The sequence below is a fragment of the Parasteatoda tepidariorum genome, chromosome 2 (genome assembly GCF_982258835.1).
Source record: "Parasteatoda tepidariorum strain Cologne lab strain chromosome 2, Ptep-v5.0, whole genome shotgun sequence".
In the NCBI taxonomy this organism is placed as follows: domain Eukaryota; kingdom Metazoa; phylum Arthropoda; class Arachnida; order Araneae; family Theridiidae; genus Parasteatoda; species Parasteatoda tepidariorum.
In genome coordinates, this window is record NC_141756.1 from 109,912,809 (window position 1) to 109,937,151 (window position 24,343).

The 24,343-nt window shown below is 30.8% G+C and overlaps 1 protein-coding gene across 4 annotated transcripts in view; it reads right to left on the minus strand.

Moving 5' to 3' along the window:
- The window catches only part of LOC107447736 (serine/threonine-protein kinase tousled-like 2), a 131,042-nt gene that overhangs the window by 88,688 nt on the left and 18,011 nt on the right, over positions 1-24,343 (minus strand). Inside the window, exon 1 of one of the 4 annotated variants that reach the window (XM_043050518.3) lies at positions 9,594-9,834. The exons of the other annotated variants lie outside the window; for them this stretch is intronic. The gene's annotated coding sequence lies outside the window, so the exon portion shown is untranslated. Of the gene's footprint in view, positions 1-9,593; positions 9,835-24,343 lie in introns of those variants that run through there. 4 annotated transcript variants of the gene reach the window in all.

Sequence of the window (24,343 nt, forward strand, 5' to 3'; positions counted from 1 at the left end):
CCTCAGTGGCTGGCGGATCATGGATTAGAATCCCTTACCTGTCGGACTAGCCGAAGGAGGTTTTCGTGATTTTCCTCTCCATGTAATGTAAATGCGGAATAGTTCCATCAAGAAGGCTACTTTGCTCCAATGCTTGATACACGAGTTTCCTTGCCTTACGTCAAAAAAATACGAAGTTTGACACTGATAGTCGTAAACCCTCCACCCCCCCACCCCCCAAAAAATGGGTCAACTGCTCTCGCCGGTTATAAAATAACGATATAGATAATGAAATTAAGCATTTCTAATCGTAATTTAAGACAGTAAAATAACGCCTTTTGGGGGTTATATTTTGACTTAGTGGAGAAGTCAGTGTGGTCGTAAGGCTTAAAAATTAGGAGAATCCTGCAGTAATTCATAATTTTAGTTGTATTTTTTAAGGGGGTGTAATTACGTTAACTCTTGTACTTCTCACCCAATGACATTTGCATTTCAGTATTTAAATCAAACCAAATAGAAATATCTGAGACTAAAAGAGATACGCGCAGTTCACCTAAGAGAGTTCGTGCAGCTCAATTCAAAAGACTGAAAGGGCTGTTATCTTGCTACGGCCAAATTTTTATAAAACAATTCGAAAGTTAGAAGTAACGTTCAGTTTCAGGACTCACTTTACTTTACTTCAATAATATGATGGCACTGATGTTGAATATGAATAAAAATAACTTAATAAAAATCTTTTCCCTAATAATTTAAAGCTTTTTTTTTTTTTTTTACGAAGTTGCTGTTTAGGTTTACCGCAACCTGTTTGCGTAATTTAAAAAAAAAAATTCTGCATCCCTGCTACTTAGTTTTAAACCCCTTTAGTAACAATTTTACCTTGGTCCCACTTGGGCTCAAAGCGGGTCCTATAATAACAAGTTCCGAGGTACCAATATTGCACTTGCATTGGCCAATACAGGCTAAATAACGGATATAAAATATCGGGTGAATTTGAAAATTCTATATAGGACCAATATTGGTTGCTAAGTGGCTGTAAACTATTGGGTGTGTTGGTAAATTTTATATAGGGCCAATATCGGAAAAATAACGGTCCTTTGAACCCTTATTGAGCCAAGATTCGTGAATATTGACCCAATGAGGGCCCAAAGTATTCTGCTGCTAGAGCCTTAACGGACCAATGACGCCATTTTAGCTGTAAAGCATTTTTCTTTATTGGGTCCTAAACCACGTATATAGTAACAAAAAAAATTATAATAATTCATTTCTTTTATAGTTGTAATATATACGATTCACTTACTTATATTGGGAGTACTAATTAGTTCGGTCAGTTTTCAAAAGATAGCTCTGGCTGTTATGAATGTTTCATAGTAACAGCTGGTTTCGGTGGTTTCAGAGAGGTTAAACATCTATCAATAATATTCAGTTTATATCGCTTTGAGTTTCGCTCTGTTTTTTACTTGGTTGAATATGAAAAACTTTGTGGTAACTAAGCACCATTTGCATGAGGTTTTAATGTTTCTGCTTTAATTGGAAGAAAAGTGCAGCTGAAGAGCATCGAATGCTTGTAGAAGTTAATGGTGACAATGCTCCAACTGATAAATCATGTTGGGAATGGTTTTGAAGTTTCTTGAATGGTGAAAGAAGAATAGTGAATGGTGTCGTATACTATGAGCTGCTACAAACCGGCGATTCCATTACGGGCGATCGGTATAGGCTACAATTGATTCGATTGAGTCGTGCATTAAGAGAAAAACGGCCGGAATACGAGCATAGACATGACGAAGTTATTCGTTTGCATGATAACAGTCGGCCTCATGTCGTAAAAGTCATAAAAAATTGTTTGGAAATGCTCAAGTGGGATATTTTACCGCACCCGCTGTATTCACCAGACATTGCTCCTTCTGATTACTGGTCCTTCCGACGGATGCAGCACGATTTGGCAGGTCACCGGTTCACTTCTTTCGCAGAAATCGAAAATTGGTCCCCAACTTGGATCGCCTCTAAAGACGAGACATTTTTTCGAGATGGAATTCGAAAAATTGCCTGAGATTTGGGAAAAAGTAGTAGCCAGCGATGGACAATACTTTGATTAATCTGTTCATTCATTTTGTTCTGAAATAAATGCATGTTTGACCACGAAAAAAACAGACCGAACTAATTTGTACACCCAATATATAATTAATTACCTTAATTAAACTTGGTGGTAAGTGAATTTAATACCGGACCGTTAAAAGGTAAATATTTCTGCATAATTTATAGGATCGGAATTACAGCTTCAACTGAACAACCCCCCCCCCCTTATAACATCAACTTAGTTAAGAAGTTCTGGTGTAGTTTTTTAAGCATACTTTCAATGCAGAAGTTATCCCTACTAATGCAATAGAGAAAAAAAAGATTAGATTACATTTTTTAAATCATATTAACCATCTTATACTTAACGAAAATAATTTCGTATTGAAACTTTTCACAATTTAAATCCATCTTAAAGTTGCGTGGGTTCGAAATGATAAAGGAAAAAAAAAAAAGTGACTGTTCTTTGATCAATGGAAGAATGAATGAAACGCTAACTATTTCTATTATCAGGGGCAGCGATCCTGGGGAAAAAGACAATGGAAATCTTCACCCCCTGTCTCTCAGCATCCCCATATATCAGGAGGAGCGCTTTCGGAAGCAGGAATCCCTAACTACATTACCTTATTGAGAGGATGAGAAGCCACGCTCTTCCAGCAGGCAAGAGTTGCAGCCATCGATTTATCGAACTCAAGGAAAAAGGCCATTTTGGGAAACCATTTGCGCCTCACACCCCCTCCTGTGACTTTCCGTTTCACCTATTCCAGTTTCACCTAAATTTCACATTTTTGTCATTCCATCTACCTTCTCCCTCGCCAAAAATGTGATTATGCGAATCATGTCTCATCTCATTACTGAGCTCCCATGCTTCCAACTAATTTGAAAAATACCATTCTTTATGCGGAGAGCTCATGACATTTCTTCTTAAAAGCTTGTGTGCTCTATAGATAAATGTTTTATAGAAAAATTAAAGAATTAAAATTGTATGGAAAGAATTTAAGTACTTTACATTGGCAGTAAAAGAGAGAGCATAGTAATTCAATAGAATACACAAACAGTTAACACTGTGCTATGAGCTTTAAGTAAATTACTTAGCCACCCCCCCCCGCGAAAAAACAGTCAAAGAAACACTGCAAAAAAATTAAAAAAGGAAATCTACAGCTTTTCTTAAACGTGTTTAAACATTAAATAATAATTTACAAAATAACAATAATAAATAAATGAACAAATAAAAGAATAATAAATGAAAAAATAAAAATTGATGGCATATTAAATACTTTAAGATGGTATGTTTCTTCCACTGTGGGAAAACAAGAATGTGGGAAGAATTATGTTTCTTCAAAGCAAAGTAGAAAAATAGAGGAAACTCTTTTTCAAGAAAAAATATCAAACATTAAAACAATTTATTGCTGCAATCTATCTTAAATAATTTGAAATTTAAGTTTCAAATAACTTAAAAGAAAAGTAAATTTAACAGATAATTTAATTCTTTATTTTACATAAATGCATAATAAAACCTAATTTTTTAATTCCACAACTGTTAAAGCATCATACTTAAATTTCTTTAATGTTTCTTAACTAACAAATCGATTACTAAATATATACAGCATTAAAAATAGCATATTAAAATCACAATTACTAATACCAGATAAATTTTAATAATCAAATGCTGTACAGTATGACAAACCTAAACCAAATCAATGTAATACATTTTTAAAATTCTGTATAAACTAAAATTGAAAATTCGGAATTAATAATTAAAAAAAAAAAGTATGTGTGAAAGACTTAAAGTTTTAGCTATTCTAATACTTATGGCTAAACAATTGTACTGGTCATTTTTATTTTTACCATTTCGTCCAAATTCTTCCGCTTTTTTTTTCGTGACACTTTTTTCTGCTGTCCAGGAAGTAGTATAAATTTCTTCCAGACAAAAGGCCAACACTACATATTACCCCAATAACAAATTTGAACAGCTAACACTGTTTACACGCTTTCAGAATTATTCAGCAACAAAAAGAAAAAGGAATATATGAGTAGAACTTGTAATGAAATGACTTATAATGAAACAATATATGAATGGTAGAACTCTTTTTAAAATAAAGTTTTAAAAATATGCGGCATATAATTAATAACTTTAAATGTCAGTGTTTAGCAGTTTTAAGTTTTCATTCCATCATTCATGAACACATAAAATGTACATAAACTAAAGAAGTAAGTAAAAGTTGGTGAGAGTATACCAGAGTTAAAACAGCCATTTTAGCTGAATCGATGAGTAACGCAGGTAAAATTAAAATGTGTTATTCTCAAAATTTATAAATTATTTTTACATATACAACAGTAAATTTGGGAATAAGGAAATCAAAATTAAAAAAATTCATCAAACGGAAACTTTTCTTCGGCAGTATTTCTGGCAAATTTATCTTCATTCGGTTTTTCCGCAGTTTCATTAAAAGGCCTTTTTTACCTGCTTAAGTCATTAAGCACCAGATAAACTAAATTTTATTTCTAACTTAAAATAGAGTATGTTGCAGATCTTCGTTGCCAGAGCGAAAAAGAAATTTCATCGATTTTGAAATCACGATTAGCGTTTTATATAATTAAGATTGTCTAAAAATTTAAGACAAATAAAGGAAAAAAGCATTGCAGCGACAATTGACGGATATAATACACATTTCACAGTGGCAGTACAGAACTAGTATACTAATTTAACACAACGTTCTGTGTTTTTTGTAGAACTATTTAACAGAAACAATAAAAAAAGTTTTCAAGAAGTATTCGATCGATTTCGTTTAAATTTTGAATATTATCATTAAAATTGACAAACTTTAAATGATGTGAAAATTCGCATATCTAATAATTCAAAAATTTTTTGGACTATTATTAAATAAAATAACAAATAATAAGGTATTATTAAAAAATATTTTTCACGTCGAATTATCTTTGGATAAAGGCAATTTATCATTGTGTGCAAAAATTTTTCGATTTGTTTAAAAACTTCCACAGATGCGCAAATGCAGAAAATAACGTAGTGCCTAAACAAATGGGAATATATTTTCTAGATTGCGGCTAATCCCCACATTTTGAGAGTCAAGGATTTATATTTTGAAAAAAAGATATGTTTATTCAGAGAAAGTATGTTTGTCTGTCAGTTTCGTAACTTAAAATGTAGTCTGTATTAATTAATTAGTATTTTTTAAGCTCTGACCTCGAACTTAAAAGATAGAATCCTAGTACATAAAAATCCGATTATTAGATGAAAAGAATCCGATTAAAGATGCACATTTTTTATTTAGCGCACTGTACATATTTGAGAGATCAACCATCGTTTTTTAATTATCTTCATTAAAAATTTGTTCTTCTTAATATTAACCATTTATTAATTTAAATTTAATTGACAATCATGAAATCAATATACAAAACATTATTTAAATTACGCTCAAAAAATTTGTCACTAAAGAGCGAGACATTTAATAACACCATAATATTAATGCATACTAAAGAAGAAGAATAAAAAAATTAAAAAAAAAAAAAAAATGCAAACAATTCTAAACGTATAGCGAGGTAAAGAACCCAACTTTGAACCTTGGTAACAAAAGAGAAGAGAAAAATGGAACAAGTCGCACTGCACACACAACCAGCAGAAAGTAAAAGTGTAGCTTCAACAGACGGTGACCCCAAATCCATGCATGAACACATGCATACTCTTGATCTGAGCACCAGACAAATAGGGTGTAGTGAAAATGAGAAAATATGGAGTCCGTAGCTAAACGAAATTCCACGTTAAAAATCTTTAATGGCGGCGGAAGAACATGAACGCCTGCGGAATTAGAAGAGGAACGAATATTTTCTTTTTCTCCTTTAATAATGAAGGTTTTGTGAAACTTGATTTTGAAAAAAAGTAATGTAGATCGAATGCATCTGCAAGATTGTTCTTAACGAAATATATATATAAAAAAAAATCTTAAATTTTAATTGCTAATGAACATTCGGTAATTTATTATATTTTTGCCACTAGAATAAAATGTGCAATCTAATAAATTATCACAGAAAAATTTGGAATCTTCGCATAAGTTTGATTTTATCACAGTGCAGAAAGTTTAACATTTATATAAAAAAAAGTGGCAACAGATTTCATACAAAAAAAAAAAAAAAAAAAAAAAAGAACGTTTCGCTTTGAAATATCTGTCGCTGTTTATTATTGTTTATTAAAGGTTCGATTGAAAGACAAGGAATTTAGTTTAAATGAATAATAATTAAGAAGGGAGAAGATATTAAAAAAAGCATTTTAATAAACAATAATAAACAGCGACAAATATTTCAAAGAGAAGCGTTCTATTTTTGTATCAATACTGTTGCCACCTTTTTTTTTATATAAGTGTGGTGATAATTTTTTCTGTGATAAAACGCACGATGAAATAATAAGTTTTTGATATCAGGGTTGCAATTTTTTCACAAAATAAAATAAACTTTATATTTAATTATAAGAATTCAGCTAAATATTAAATTTAATGACAGAAGATCCTATATCGGTTATACTGAGTCAAACGTAAGCGATATTATGAAATCTAGGTAAGCAACACATAAGGTACTATAAATTTAAACTAAGTCTTGTGCTAACAAAGGGTGGAAGTACTAGGATAGCTTAGGGTAGTGCAACCACGTTCACCTAAAGAAAACAAACCCCCTTAGAGGTAATTATAGCTAGAAAATCAAAGCCAATGCGCACAGAAAGAAAAAAAATTGTATAAGGGGGGGGGGGATTTGCCATCAAGTGACTACACTATTAAAAATAGAGTTTTAATTTTTAAAGTCGCTACCAACATAGTACTTCTTAATGTTAGAGAATCAATGTTTTGATAAATAACTCTTAACACACAAGCTGAAATTTAGTTATTATAATTTATATTTTTCTAGTTGTTTTTAATTTTTATAATTTAACTTATGAAAAGAGTCTTTTTCCCCCTTCAAGCCTAAATCATATCTGCTTTAAAAAAAACTTAGCCTTGCCAAAAGGTGCCAACGTCATGCAGGCTTTCAAGTGGTTTAATTGATAACAATGTAATCAAAGTTGATTGCAAAATTTGATCCATAAAAAATCTGACTCCAGTTGAATATGCAAATCGGTGTATTAAAGGTTTGATATTTACACTATTTCTCTACATTTTATAACTACATATTTGTCCAGCAACCACTAACACATTTTAAACCTTAGGCCTATTTGTAAACGTTTTTGCACTTTACTGCAATAACAGAGTAAGTCTTTTTTAAATTGCGTAATAATTCTTGTTCGAATTCTAGTGTTAATTCTAATAAGTTGTAATTCTAGCGAACTTTAGAAAAGTTTTCACAGAAATTTGTGGTCAGTTTGTTGGTTGGGGCACAAGGCAAGGGCCTCATAAATCAGTAACTGTATCTCAAGTTTTATATTTTGCAACAATATTTAATAAAAAAAATTATTTAAGAATTAATTTTCTTTAAAAAAAAAAAATTAAAAAAAAAAAAGAGCATGTAACCAAAAAAACAAATAATAATCGCTTCTTCGGCTTTGTTACAACAAAACACTTCATACAAACTCTAGATAAAACATTATTTCACTTTTAATCTTAAGAACTCACTAAATGAAAATTTACAAATTTTCTATCTAGATGCTTGTACATAATGCATATAAGAACATATCTGAAGCAAAGAAGGTGCAAAGTAAGGTAGGAAAAAAAAAAGAAAAAAAAGATTTTTGAAGTAGCATTCTATGAAAATGAATGAGAATATTGGGAAATGGGTATAGGTGGGATGGAAATCAGGGGGGGGGGGAAGGAGTTGTGAGAGTCAGTGTTGAAGGTTACATTCGGTCACAGCTGGGCTGACGGTGTGAGCGCACTGGGAGGGTCCAACATTACTTTTCCAAAGATAGAGGGGTGGAAAGATGCTATGGTGGTTGAATGCAAGAGCAAATCGCAGACAGTAAAATGAGTGACCTGATAGCAACAGAAATCATCCGATTTGGCTACTTTCTGAAGAGCATGCAGCCGATAGAAATATTTTTCGTTCCATCGCTAAGAATGAATAAGCATCAAAACTCAGTATTTTATAACTTTTTAGTCTGGTTTTTAAATTTAATTGAACAAAAAATTGAAGACAAAAAATTTTGATCTTTATCAAATAGTTTTAGTCAAAGTAAAGAACCGATTTCATTCTATATTTTTGTTCATAATTTATGGTATGACAGGTGCTATTTTGAGTACAAAGAAATTCCGAAACTCCACTATCAAATTTGGTAAAACCAACTAATAAAAGGAGGAAAAAATTTAACAAAGCTAAAAACTTAAGGAATAAATGTATTCTTATTGACAAATCAACAATCTTACAATTTAAATAAAAATGAGTTTTTGAATAAAAGGCCATTAAATATTTCGAACCTAAAACATCGAACCTCCTTAAAAGGAGGAGTAAAAAGTTAACTAAGCTAGCAGCTTAATGGATTTAATATGAACGTATACATAGAGGAAAAGTAACAATCTTACAATTAAATGGATATGTGTCTTTGAAAAGAAAAGAAAAAGGGATTAACAATTTGAAATGAATTTTGTAAACTTTCACGAAAATCAGTTCAACGTTGCAACGATAATATCAATACCTTGAATCATGAAACGGTGCAAATTTGCTGAAACCTTAATTAGGTGAAAAAATTTGAATAATGTTTCCTTAGAATCTTAAAACTTAACTGAAAAACAAACAGGTTATTTTTCTCCCTTATTTAAAAAAAAAAAAAAAAAAAAAAACTGTCAACACAACAAAAGTAACGGGTTAAATTGAAGAACTGACTGGTTTAGATCTCTATAGTTTACTTATTTGCTAAATAATAATCTTTATAGCAATCAATGTTGAAAACTTACAATAATTTGATAAATCATGAGGCTGTCACGTGAAGAAAAAAAACTTTTTTTCTTAAATAAACATAGTCCTAAATACCTTTCTAAAATTCAGTATCAATGCCTTTAAATAATAAAATAAGCACTATTTTTCAAATGCGTGGATAAACTGGTAGAACAATCATAGAGCATAGACTCAATTGCGCAGTTTTCAAGCTTTTATTTTTTTGCTAGGATTAAATTAATAAATATCACTTCAGAAAATTAATAATGGAAACTGAAATGCAGTTATATTGCTTACTTGTTGAAATGAAATTGCTAAAAAGTTACAGTAAAGGCAGAAAAGACATACAATAAAACGGAAGTAATTTTGAAAGGAAAAAAAAAATTGGTACAGGTTATTGCTTTAGCAATTTTGAAGTCGATTTTCTATTTTTTTTTTAACAGAAAAAACAAGATTAAATGAAAAATTACACTAACACTTCAAACCTTTCTAGCACTGACTAGTATAACTTAATTTAATTTTAGTTATTTTTTTGGTACGTAAAAAGTTAATTTTAATGAACACAAAGCACTTCGATTGCACATATTAAGTTAAAAAATAATAACTTCCCAAAATTACATCTACTAATTCATTATTTCTATTATCAAAAATAATAACAACAACATGCAACTCACATCTACGGACCATATGAAATTCTAGCTTCACAGATGTAATATAATCCATATGAGACAGGGGCCGAAATGATATTTAAACAACAACAACGTTTAATCGAATGCAAAAACTGTGTGAAGCGACCGATGACAATCCAAGCCGGTGCTTTTACACACAACACTACCTTTAGAGATTAAGGGCCTCGCAGCTCTCTGCAGAGTTCAAGTACAATGTATAAATAAATGCAGAGAAAAGGTGGGAGGGATCAAGGGAGAGAAGAAGAGGGATAACAAGAATCTGAGAGCCAGCACACACAGTTATTATGGAAACCCTAAACACCGACAGTCCACCCCCCACCCCCTTTTAGTATCAATTTAGAATTCATGCTCATTTCTGTAATAGTGAAATGCGCTCATCCCATGTATCAAACAGCAGTTGTTATCCGCAGGGTGAAAAGGGTCTATCAAAGCGTTAAAATACAAATAAACACAAAGATACACTATTTTATTTTCCGAAGAAATTTTTCTCTAAAGTGATATATACATGTTCGTAGCTTCATTATTGATATTATTTGAAACATCTGGTGAATGAGGGAAGACGGCTTTCAGAAAAATGTCTCCAAGACTAGAGAGGCCTCCTCTAGAATTAACAGACGATCCGTATCGGCATCCAACGTAATAGGAATTTAAAATTTATATTTATAACTGTCGTTGAACAGCCGACCCAATTTTGGATTTAAAACTACTACTGTTCAACTCCGTAGCCTTGTCATTTTGAACCCAATCCAGAAGGTAAGGGAATTCCCGGATCAAGCATTGGAAGAAATTTGCCTCCGTGGAGAACTTTTTTGATGGAACTAACCCGCATTTGCGTTACATAGAGAGGAAAACTACGAGAACCTCACACGGTTAGCCTGACGGCAAGGGGACTTTTCTCTTCCTCCAGACGTGGACACGTTTGCAAAACTCTTACACGTATAGTCCACGTCCGGTTCGCCACAACCCCGGGAGCGAGCATGATCAGCGGGTATTTATTAAAAATAAAATTGCATAATACATAATATATAGTACGTAGCAGCTTGCTTTCGATAATTTTTACAATAAAATTTAGGATACAACAATGAAAAGTCTTGCAGATGACAAAGGTGTGCATTACATTTGTTTAAAAAAAGAAATATTAAATTAAACAAATTTTGTTATGTACATAAAATAATTGAAAAAGAGAAATATAAAGAATAGAAAAAGTGTACATAAATGTATCATGTAAGACAAAATAAGTATTATATAAATATATGACGGCAAGGGGACTCTAACTCATGATCCGTCTACCAACGAGGATATTTTACGTCAACACTGTGGTCGGTACCAGCCATCGCTGGGATTCGAACCCTTTGGAAGGCGAACGCTCTATCCCCTGAGCCATCACGGCTTAACTAAATAGCATTGTCATTTTATACACAACCCAGAAGACAGGAGAACCAAGCAATAAACAAACTAATCTTCGTGGAGGCTCTTTGAAAGAAACAACTCACGTTACATGAAAACAAAACCACGAAATTTTACCACAATCAATTTTCGACAATGGAAATCACACTCGTAGCCTGTCTACCGCTATGGATTGTTGACGTCAGTACCTGGGTCGGTGTGAGCAATATGTGAAATAAATAACAATCATCGGGATTTGATTCCATTAAAAAATAAAAATGTTTTCAGATTGTGTTTAAAATTAATTTTGTTATATTTTTAAAGATGTTGGCTGCTGTTAACACAGTTGATACATATAACGCAAAAGTATAAATAATTAGCATTATTAACAAAATATTTTTTAAAAAAATCGTGAATATTTTTGAAAATATAGGAGAAAAAAAGTACATTCCCTTATCAACTCCCAAATACAGCCGGAAGGCAAACTCGCCTTCGTGGCTTAGCAGAGAGAAAAGAAATCACCCAGTGTTAGCCTTACGCCAACGGGACACTTACCTTATTATTCCTATATATTACCTATATTCAAAATATTTTATTTTAGCACCATATGGATCACCAGGTTTCTGCTCTTCTGAAACATTCATGTCTTAAATACATTATTATGTGCATGTATAACCTTTAATTTTGAACACAACCCAAAGAATGAATTCCCATATGATACCATGGTTTCAGCAAATCTTACTTCCCCCCCCCCAAGCAAGTATAGTCTAACTCAGGGGTTTCCAACTTACATGATGCCGGGAGCCACAGTTAAATAAATCAGTCAAATGGCGGGTCGCAACTTTATCAATACTTTATATAGGGCTCTTTTGTGTTTGAAGGTACATAAATATCACTGTCAGATTTTTATCAAGTTGTAAAAAACAAAAGTATTGAATTGCAAATTAAAATAAGAAGTAGATTTTTAAAAATATTTAATTGCATTTTAAAAATTCTGGCTACAATAACTTTAATAAGCACCTAAAGTATTAAACAATAAATGTGCAACAGATAACTAATTGTTAAGATATAAAACTTTAAAAAGGTTGGTATTAAAACTTACATAGTAGCACACAAAATGTTCAATGAGAGAATTGAGGTTTGTCTGCTGCAATCACAAGAGAATAGATATTTACATTTTAAATTTAAAATGTACAGATGTAAATAATTTCGTCCAAAATGAGTGGCTTCAAAAAGTTAAATCGGAGAATCTCTTCGAGAAAATTTCCGATACGCAATTTCTAAATCATATTCACAAAAATAAATAAATAAATAAATAAATAAAAATAAAAAAACGAAATAAAAAAGAGCAACATACATGATTATTTTTGCATTTGAATAAATATTTTCTTGGATGCAAAACCTGAGAAATAACTTCTTTTGCACCTTTGTTATTTAAAATTTCACAGAAAAAAAGAAATTAAGTTTTTTTAAAATTAGAAAAGGATTTTAAACCAATATAGATTTTTTATGAAAATTGTCCGCAAAAAAATGACAACTAATATAATTTAGTTCGCGAGCCACAAAAAAAGGCTCCGCAGCGGCCCCCCAGTTGTTAACCACTGATATAGACAGAGCCTGACAAAGGCATACGGGGCAGTTGCCCCGGCCCCCCAAATCGAATAGAAGGTTTATTTTAGGTTTCGTTCTTTAATGAAGTTCTTTTAAACAAAATATCTGTACAGTGTAAAATCCGTCAGTTTCATGTGAGCTTCTTTATTAATCCATCGTATGAAGACAAGGGGGACATTTATAGCTATTTTAGGTTCGAGTCAACTTTGTTATATATCTACAATGAGGTGAAATATTTAAATACCTCCATTAAGTTCTGTTCTTCACTACTGAAATAGACAAGTAGAGGGGGGGGGGCAATTTGGTTAGGTCGGGCCCTGCCTAGATGATAACAACAAATACTTCTGATACTACAATGGACGCTCAACTCCTTCCTCACAGGGGTCAGTGAGATAATAGAGATACTGAATAAAATTTTGATTAAATTATAAGTTCAGTAATTAATCTCCAGCACGATACCTAATTTAAAAGTGATACTAAACACAACTTGCAAGAAGATTTTGAGTAAATCAGTGCAACAAAGAGCAAAATTTAAAAAATGGAAAAAGGGTGAAGAATAATTATTAACGTAAATAGAATTCGGAGTGAATAGGGGATGAAGTTTCTTAGAATAAAGTATGAAGCTTTATTTTTTCTGTCATTAGAAATTAACAAACTACTTGATTTGTAATGCGAAGTAGAATTTTAGATGGCAGAAAACTTTCGAATTTGTTGTAACATAATAATTATGAACATTCAAGGAGTGCTTACGTTTTTTAACTTCGAAAAAAAAAATTATAAAAGCAAAATGATTATTTTTAAATAGCTAAGATTTATTACTCATACTTTCTAAACGACGAAACCCTGAGTCATGATGGCTCAGGGGATAGAGCGTTCGCCTTTAAATGAAGTGAACCGTGTTCGAATCCCAGACCACACCGACTTGCACCGACCACAGTGCTGACATAAAATATCCTCAGTGGTAGACGGATCATGGGGTAGAGTTCCCTTGCCGTCAGGTTAACCTTGAGAGGTTCTCGTGGTCTTCCGCTTCCTTTAACGCAAATGAGGGTTAGTTGCACCAAAAGTCCTCCACGAAGGCAAATTTCTCCCAATACTTGATCCAGGAGTTCTCTTGTTTTCTGAATTGGGTTCAAAATTACAAGGTAAGTGAGCAGCAACACGACGGGGATAAAACCCTAGTGCTTCTTAATAAATTAGTAAAGTTTTTTGACATCGAAATATTTATTTATCAACAGTTCAGGAGAGAAAATTTATTAGATCATTTTAAAAGAGAAAAGATATGTGAAATTAGTCAATGATTTGTTCTGTCTAGCCCGTTTTTCAATAATTAATAATTATGCATATTAGCAAGTTTGAATCATGCATTTTTATGTTCTATGTATCACTAATAACTAGTAATATAGTTCGAAATATATTTTTATAAGTATTTCAACTATGATAAAATTCGTGAAAAGTAACTTAGTTATAAATTAATGTTCTGAAAGTGCTTTTGAAACTATTAAAATAAATAAAAAATCGAATCAAAAAATCAAATTAACCCAATTTTTTTATTTTATTATTTTTTGTAAAAAAAAAAAGATCCAAAGCCTTGATTTTTATTGCAGTCGCAAATACTGAATGTGGTAAACAAGAGCTGGTCTTATAAGCCAGAGGCTCTTTCTGTGTCCTTTTAAATAGCTTATTTCTAAATAGCTTATTTCTAAATAGCTTATTCTAGTCATATGATGTCATTTCAGCACTTTTAAAAATCGTTCCTGTGTCTGATATTATTTTAATTTCTATTTTTTAATAAACTAGCTAATGAACATGATTATGAAATTGGATGCAAAACGTTAATTCTATTACTTAATATATTTCGTTTTGTCAAATTTGGATTTACTACAATCCATCCCCAAGAGCCATGATGTCTCAGGGGATAGAGTGTTTGCTTTCTAATGAGGTGAACCGCGTTCGAATTCCGGCGATTACTTGTCGATACGTCCGGCTTGCACCGACCACAGTGCTAACGTGAAATATCCTCAGTGGCAGACGGATCATAGGTTTGAGTCCCCTTGTCGTCAGGCTAACCATGGGATGTTCTTGTGGTCTTCCTCTCCATGCAACGCCAATGAGGGTGAGTTCCATCAACAACAAAAAAAGTTCTTCACGAAAGCAAATTTCTCCCAGTACTTGATCCTTTGTCTTCTGGATTGTGTTCAAAATTACAAAGCTACGGCGTTAAACATTAGCAGTCGTAAACCCAAAAATTGGGTCGGCTGTTCAACGACGATTATAAAATTAAAAAAAACATCCCCAAAGAAAAACAAATAATAAAAAATTAAAGCATAGCCATAAATTGTTTGATTAAGAGTTTGTCCCATATGTTTGTTAATTGTTTGATAAATCTATGTTTGATTAAGAGAAAACAAAAAATATCAATGGAGAAAACTATGAAATCTGAAACCCATATTTACACGAAAAAGGTAAAGGAGTTACATAATGAATAAGAATAAGAGGTAAGAATTAGACAGCAGTGAACAATATGTCTAATATGAGATCACAATTAAATTTCTAGCTAATTTTGCTCCCAGTGGCAGAATTGTGGCAACACGGCGTAACAGAACGATATTGAATCCTTGCAGAAAGATGCTTCCTTTGGAAAGTAAAAAATTTTGGGTTTTTTTTTTTGCATAAATTTTTGAGATTTCATGTTTTCTTTAAAACTATATTCAAAAGATGTCTTTCTCGTGTATCTGAGTGGGAAAAAATGCTTGTGATTTTTTTAAATTCTCAATTGAGAACAATGAAAAATAAAGAATAATGAAGTAAAAAAGTTGGTTTTCTCATCTACAGAAATTTTCGTCGTTTTTTTTTTTTTTTTTTTTTTTTAAATATGATATTATTTTTAATACCCTATTATTTATTACAACAACTGATTGTAATAAAGTGAAAACACGCATCACTCGAAGTGAACATAAGTGAAAGTGAAATCACTTATGTTCTCGAAGTGAAAACACGCATTTATTAAACCCTTTTTAAAAAGTGTACGATTCGCGTGATTTCAACGTCGATCTTTTTTTTCGGTAGGTACTGCTACGGAATTCACGATTTTTTTAAATTATTATTTTTGATATTTAAGATTTTTTATTAGTGATGATGATTTACAAAATGCGAAAAAAGAAATAATTAGTGTGTTTTTCCTCGTACAAAATGCGAGAATATCGCCCATAATATTAGAATGGATAAAATATATTACGTATTCAAATAAAATAAAATATTTATCCGAATTTTTCTTTAAGTTGACGTTTCTGTTACTTTAAATTAGTAAAATGTATATTTATTATTGTTAAAAAGTATCTTGCAGAAAGATAGTACTAGAGAGGTATGTCGCAGAAAGCCCGAAAAAATTCCGCCACAGGAATTTTGTTATGATATCAAGCAGCACTATAACAAAAACTATTATTTGAATACTATAAATTGTTGTTTTTTCCTTTATAAAAAAATCTAACGTATATACTTGATAAGAGAAAGTGGCATTGAATGACATAAATTTTGTGAACCTGGCTATTTATCACTCAATACATCTTAACGTACATACATAATGTAATATAATAATGGAAATGCTAGAAATATACTGATTATCTGCTAAACAAAAACGCACCTGATTCGATTTAAAAGGCAAAATACAAACTTTATCAATATTAATAAATAAAAAAAATTGCACAATAGCGCCTCTTTCAAATAATTAAGATATACCTCTAAAATAATTATTTAATAACATTTTTATCGATAAAGAAACTTTATTTAACTTACTTGAATTTCAAACAAACAAGATTTTAAAATAATATTTAAAAAAAAATCATTATTTTTTAATTAATTAAAATTTTTTATAATTAATTTTTGATGTAAATAAAACAGAGTTTGATCTTATTTAAGCTATACATTCCGGACTGTAAAGTTTTCAAATTTTTCTTGAATACCTAACAAAAAATATCGTTAAGTTAATGATAAACCAAAATTTATATAAAATAGTTAATAAATTTTATTACACACAGTACTCTAGGAATTTTATCATTATGCAATCTGTGAAAAGGATAAATGAGACGGAAACCACGAAAAAGACCCACAAGAACGAGAAAAACGCAAAATTCACGGAGCGTTTGATCAGCGTTTTGATGCCGGAGACAGGATACGGACACATATACTACAAGAGCACTTAATCATCACATAAGATTCCTAACTCAATAAATAAACAAAAATTATCTTTAAAAAAAAAATTCCGAATACCTTTTTGTCTGCGCCCAAAAATGTGTTTAAACTATTCCGCCATATTTAAATAGTACCTAATAATGCATACGCGTCATCAAAGCAGTAATCAAAACAGAGAGAGAAAAAAGAAGAGTGATAGGAGGAAGGCGTCGCAATTTGGCGACCTCAATGTAGCGCTTTGGCGGTTGATCACCGATCATCAGCAGAGTTTTAGTGAAAACGCCGGAACATAGTTGCTACCATGGCAACTATGATGGAGCGAAGAAAGTGGGGAAGAGAGAGAGATGGGAGAACGAAGTTCCAATGACGTCTCCTTCAATTCTCCCTCCTCTCTGCTGCTCTTCGATAAAAGAATGGAAGAGAGAAGCGGAGATGAGAAGAACTTCACGGGTAAGAAAGGAACATGGAGCGAAAAATCAGCGAAATGAGTGTCAGCGCACTCCTCTCTCTTCCTTTATTTTCATAAAAAAAATAATAAATAAACAGCGCTTCAAATAAAGTGCTTAGAGAATTTTTTTTAAAGCGCGAGCAAACTGTTTTGGAAGGATGGGCTATGATCTCTTTTAATTTCCGGCAAATCTTCAGAACTTTCAACAAAAATTAATTTTTATCGCACGCTTCCAGATTAAGGATAATTTGATGCTATCTAAATCAGCTGTTTTATTTTAATGAATTAAAAATAATTTTTTTCCCCGAGTACTTAAAACTTGGGTGTAAAAAATTATAAAGACTACTCGAGTTACAGGATGAACATCAACACACCTGAACTAGATAAGGATTTTAATTCATTCTTTTATTAAGTATTAACGAAAGATACTTCATAATCTTAAAATATTATTTAAATTTCCCGATAAGAAAATAAAGCGTAACATTTTTACAGCCATTTCAAGTGTTGTATCGCACATTCTGTAACTTGGCCGAGAAATGGGAGTTTTGACTGGATTTGTGTTATATGCCCCGAAGGTCTACTTGTCTGTCATACGATTTAAAAGATATGTTATAGATCTACAGTCGCCTGGCCAAAATATTAGACGCACTATAAAATTTTATGTAAAATCTTAATTATCAGGTGATACTAAATAGCTTTGATGTTTTTACGCGGTTTGCACTTGTTTACGTTAGTTTATCAAATGGTTAAATTAGACGATACATCATATAAATTCGACGAGTGGATAAATTAGACGCTATATTCTATAAATATAGAATACAAGTGAGCTGCGCCCCCTGCTCGCTAACGCTCGCCAACTCCCGAAAATTGCTACGCAATCTTATATGGTTTGCTTCGCAAACCAAGCTCACTTCGCTCGCTACTAACTTAGGTACATTGCAAATGCACAAAATTCTAAGAATTCAAAACATTCAAATCCATGTAACAACTTTTTTTAAAAAATAAATTAGTAAATACTAAGTCATTAAAATAAATTTGAATAAATTCGTAATATATAAATTCGTGAAAAAAAGAGCTTTCGACAAAATACTTAAATAGAGATCTATCGACAAAGACTACTCACTTCTGCCTAGCTTAATAGTATGAGATTGCCGCAGCTGATGTTCTCTGGTTATTTCATGTTTCCGTTTTTAAAAGTGCTAAATGTTGAGCCACCTCAGCTAGATTTGGCATGTGACATTTTTAGCGGCAATCATTGGTCGATTCGCCGTGTAAGAGAAATAGTAACGTAAACAAAACAAAGCAAACGTTGCCACCGGCGGAAAAGAAATACAGCCAAAATTTGGGAGCCACGTAAGAGAATTATATATATTAGATTTATTATATCAGGTATTTATTATATTAGTCTATAATAATAATTAGACCAAATTATTAGACGCAGTGTAGTGTTTTAATAATGACATGTTTTGCAAGAGTTTATATGCAATACTTTTACATTTAAACATACATATAATGGGTTTTTATTCAGGAAATTTTTTATATACTTCCTATTTGTATTTATTTTTAACGTATTGCGTATTGTTAACCAATTAACACGCGAATATAAACAATTGCAAACCGGTTTCAGTCACGTAAAAAACAATAAAGCTGTATAGTATCACCTGATAATTAAGATTTTACATAGAATCTTAGAGTGCGTCTCATAATATGGCCAGGGACTGTAGATACTAAAGCATGGGTTACAGACATTTTACAAGAGATCCGTTTTTGTGAAATTGTGAATAATCTGCTCATAATTTTCTGAAAATAAGTTCTAATTTTCAGAAAAATCTCAAAAACCAGTAATCATTTTAAACTTTTTAGAAAAGTTTATGCTCATAAAATTGTGGAAAATCTGCTCAGAATGTTGTGAAAATAAGGTCCCGATTTCGTAAAAAATCTTTATAAAAAAATGTGTTCAGATTTCTTTGAGAAAGGTCCATGTTTACGAAATTATGGAAAATCTATTCATAATTTTGTGAAAATAAGGTCCTAATTTTAAGAAAATTTTTGAAAACAATAAGTCTGTCTAGACATTTTATAAAAATCCGGTTTTTTTGTGAAATTGTGTATTCATAATCATTCTTATTCATAAATTTATTGATGTATGAAAGAAGGTCATATTTCCGTGAAAATTTTTTTTTTAAATTTTGAATGAGTTTCAGTTTAAAATTTATGATCTCGAGTTTTGATAGAATTATTTTAAATATGTTTTTTCAAAAATGTAAAAAAAAATAATAATAATAATTCCGTTTTCCTCTATAAACTATTTTGTGTAAGGTCTATTTTTATGTTAATGTATTTTGTGAAGAGTCAGTCATATGTGTAGTTACCACTAAAAACAATTAAAATTTAAGTCAAATAATGTGTATAAAAAGAAATTGACAGGTAAACGTAAGAAATTTCAATAAAATAGTTGAGTGTTAAAAGACCGCATTCAAATGAAATGTCATTGACACTATACACATTAAACGTACATGAGCAAACGATTCTTTTCTCTTTGACAGTCCCTATGCAGTTAGAGCTTTAAGCTTTTTTATTTATTTATTTACGCTTAGGAACAAAAGGGGTGAAAAGCTACGGTAGAGTAACTTCGATTTAACTCTCAATATACAAAGAAAGCGTGGACATGCTTTTCAAACGACGTTAATTTTCAAAAGGTCATCAATTTTTGCGTGCACTCTTTATTTAGAGCAATATATACTTTAAACTTTCTTCTTTCACTTTAAAATCATTTTTTTTTTTTTTTTGTAAAGGATAAAATAATGTGAAATCTACTCAGCAGTTTAGATCAGAAAATTCATAGAGTTATAAGCAACATAAAGATGAATACAGTACATATGTATGCAAGCAAAGAAAAATAATAAATATTTAAAAAACAATCAAAATTCAAGAAAGAAGCACCACTTAAAATTGCAATAAATTTCAAAGAAATAAGAGTTACGAAAAAACATTGCGTCAGGTTCGTAAATAAGCATGTCAAAATTTAACTCCAGATCGATTCACATGGAATTTTTTTATTACACTTTGTTCTACATTTCACGTTTTCAAGTCTTATAGTGTTTGCGTTGCTATACATAATGTAATGTAAAGAAGAAAAAGTGGAAAAAATTCACTAAAAAAGCATTAAATATTAAGATAAATTATGAGCAAATGGCAATTTCGAAAAAACTCGTATTACGTACAAACATGGCTCGTTTAGCCCGTCAAATTTCAACTCTGCAGTTGCATTTCTGCAGTCTGGAGAGCAATCCGCGGGATATTTTTTACTATAAGTTTAGCAGTTAATAATTTTCAAATAATTATTTATTCGAATGTCACTTTTTTAAAATTTCCTTTTATTTATTAATTTACTTTTAATTCACAAGTAATCCCTGTACATTTTTCTACACATCTTTTAAGTCAAGTTTTTGAGTAGTAAAACAAAATGTAACTTTAAGTTAAACACCCACAACAGCATCGGAGGAACTTACGATTGTTTAATATGGAAAGATTACATAATACTGCCTGAACTTAGTATATAATAGGGGTGCACAACCTATGTCCTGCGGGCTACATGCGGCCTGCGGTAACTTTGAACACAGTGAAAATTTCTTTTAATACGGTTTTTGTTTAAATATCATAAATTTTCTTTTATTGAATAATTTAATTTTAATTAATATTGCTCTATAAAATACGTATTTTTATCTTTTTTCTTTTTGCACTTTCATTCTGTAAGCTCCTTTTTGGTTAGAATTTATATCACCCCTCCCAATTTATAATTTTCTGCAAATATGTTATTAAGTTTACTGATAAAAATATCTAGTGATTAGAACACTAATGTTTACAGGGGTCTGTCCAGACATTTTGTGAAAGGTCCGTTTTTCGTGAAATTGTGAAAAAATTACTCACATTCTTTCAACCAGGGTCCGCTTTTATGAATTTGTGCAAATAGGGTCCGTTATTGCAAAAAAAAAAAAAAAAAAAAAAAACTTTTTCGCGGAGTTTTTAAATTGTAAGATATACAAGATTATGCTCAACACTGTAAAATTATAATTTAAAAATTTAAATTTTAAAAAATAAACAACAATTGCTGCTTCTAAATTAGAGATGCAACATACAAATATTTGGTATTTAGCCTATACTGCTGAACACAGAATATTAATTTCGGACGAATAATGGAAGAATCGTCTGCCGAAGACAAAACTTAATTCATTTACATCAATCTTTCCTGTTTTCTGCCCTGGAAAGGGTTTATTCGATTAACAAAATAATAATGAAGATAAACAAATTTGTGAAGGGTCCGATTATAAGAAAAATCATTTTGTGAAGGGTCCGTTTTTGAGTTAAAATATTTTGTGAAGGGTCCGTTTTTAAGTTAAAATATTTTGTGAAGGGTCCGTTTTTGTGAAAAGATATTTTGTGAAGGGTCCGTTAACGGACCCAAATTTCTTCTAAACAGACCCCTGGTTTAGATAAAAATCACCATATTTGCCGCTAACATGACTAAACATGCGTGCTGCGCTTCGTTAATCTACGAGCAGTGCAAGTGGCCCTTCACTTAAAAAAGTTGTGCACCTCTAGTATATAAGAAATAAAATCTAATAGGAAACTTATACGCATAAAGAAAATTATTAAAAAAAAAATTTTTTATTTGCTAAATTTAAAGTTTTTGTTATTTGGGCAAGGTTATTTAAATTATCAAGTTTTTAGTAAAACACTTAATACTTTGTTTACACTTAAATAAATACAATACAATAAATAAAAAAAAGGTTCAAGAGATGCGGATGAAAAACATAAGCAAATATAATGGTGGAAAAAAAAACAAGCATAAAAATGCGATCGTTTATATTTTTTTCAATGCATAATCAGGCAGATTTTGCACTGATTATAGATATCAGCCTTTCTCCCTATACCCTCTCTATGTTTGACGCAGACGCAGGGATCTTCCAGCATTTTGTGGTTTCAGCGTTGAAGATATAAATAGAATTGATCCCGCTCATCCCCTTTCGAGCTCTCACCCGTCACTTTTAACTTCCATCTTTCGTTTCCGGAAAAGAAAAGAAAAAAATGGTAGGGTGGGGATGGATTTTGTTTTAAAACGATTCAAAATATTCTTATTTATTTAATGTGATCATCTAAGAGAGGCATTTAATTTTAGTGCTATCACAGTCAACAGTTATGAATTTTAAATTGGAAATACAAATGCTAACACCAGAAGAGTAAAGGTGAAAAGTAAAAATGATCGACCTTCGTGAATTCGCCATTCTTAAGCCGAAATGATCAACTCCCCAGGAGGGAGATAAGATTTTAAATTTATTTAAAAACATAATTGCAAGCTGAAAAAAGATGCAAAAGAACTAAACAACTGGATTTTAATCGACAAAAAAAAATAAATAAATAAATAAATATATATATATATATATATATATATATATATATATATATATATATATATATATATATATATATATATATATATATATATATATATATATATATCAGGGGTCTGTCCAGACATTTTGTGAAAGGTCCGCTTTTTGTGAAAAAATTACTCACATTCTTTTATGAATTTGTGCAAATAGGGTCCGTTATTGCAAAAAAAAAAAATAATAATTTTTCAAGCAGTTTTTAAATTGTAAAGACATACAAGATTATACTCAACACTGTAAAATTACAATTAAAAAATTTAAATTTTAAAAAATAGACAACAATTGCTGCTTCTAAATTAGAGATGCAACATACAAATATTTGGTATTTTGCCTATATTGCTGAATGCAGAATATTAATTTCGGACGAATAATGGAAGAATCGTCTGCCGAAGACAAAACTTAATTCGTTTACATCCATCTTTCTTGTTTTCTGCCCTGGAAAGGTTTATTCGATTAATAAAATAATAATGAAGATAAACAAATTTGTGAAGGATCCGATTAAAAGAAAAATCATTTTGTGAAGGGTCCGTTTTTAAGTTAAAATATTTTGTGAAGGGTCCGTTTCTATGAAAAGATATTTTGTTAAGGGTCCGTTAACGGACCCAAATTTCTTCTAAACAGACCCCTGATATATATATATATATATATATATATATATATATATATATATATATATATATATATATATATATATATATATATATATATATATATATATGATAAATGGATTAATCGAATAAAATATTCTGTGAACATTTAATCTAGTACAGGCAAGATTAAGTATACAGAAACGTGATGCACAATGGATGTTTGAATTAATTTACATACTGTTCTCAAGTACTATCTTAAAGTACATGCAGAATCATTCTATACTTTGTAAAATTCATATTTTTGTAAATTTGTGAAAATAGGAAAACAAATTCTGGAAACTATCACAAGAACCAGCGGTCTGTACAGATATTTTGAGAAAAGTTATATTTTCTTTAAAAATTAAATAAATAAAACATGCGTTTAAAGAAGTGGTTTCCAAAAGTTGCTCCGCGGAACCCCAGAATTCCAATGTAAGGGGTTAAGACAGTTATGAATTTTATTTTTAAATAACTGTAATAACAATCAGATTCAATTAATATTCCGTTATTTATTTAGTATTTCGATTGTCTTTATGAAATACCAGTGAATAAATAAAAATCAAAAATTAAATATAATTTTTCTAACAGCAATATATTGAATAGATTCAAAAAAGAATATAAATTTATAAGAATTGCCTCGATATTTCCCATTGTGGTTTTCGAATCAAAATAAAATTGGTAAATTCCTCAATAAAGAAATATTTCCTACTGTTTATCATTTTAAAGCTCATAAGAATTATTTTTCCGTTTTTATTTTATCGAAAACCTTAATTCGGTTTATTTTATTAATTTTCGGCTTATAATAATACACTAGAAGCAAATTTAGAACTGTACTAGACTCGACATTTAACTATCAATCATAAAAACAATGAAAAAATTTCATTGTTCCCATTAAATGTTTTCAAAACAATTAGTAATTTTACTTTGTACGTTTGCCTTCAGTTAGTACGTTTACTATTACCTTTTTAAACTTTAATTATTAATTCCGTGTTCCATCGGAAGAAGGTCGGCCGACCTTTT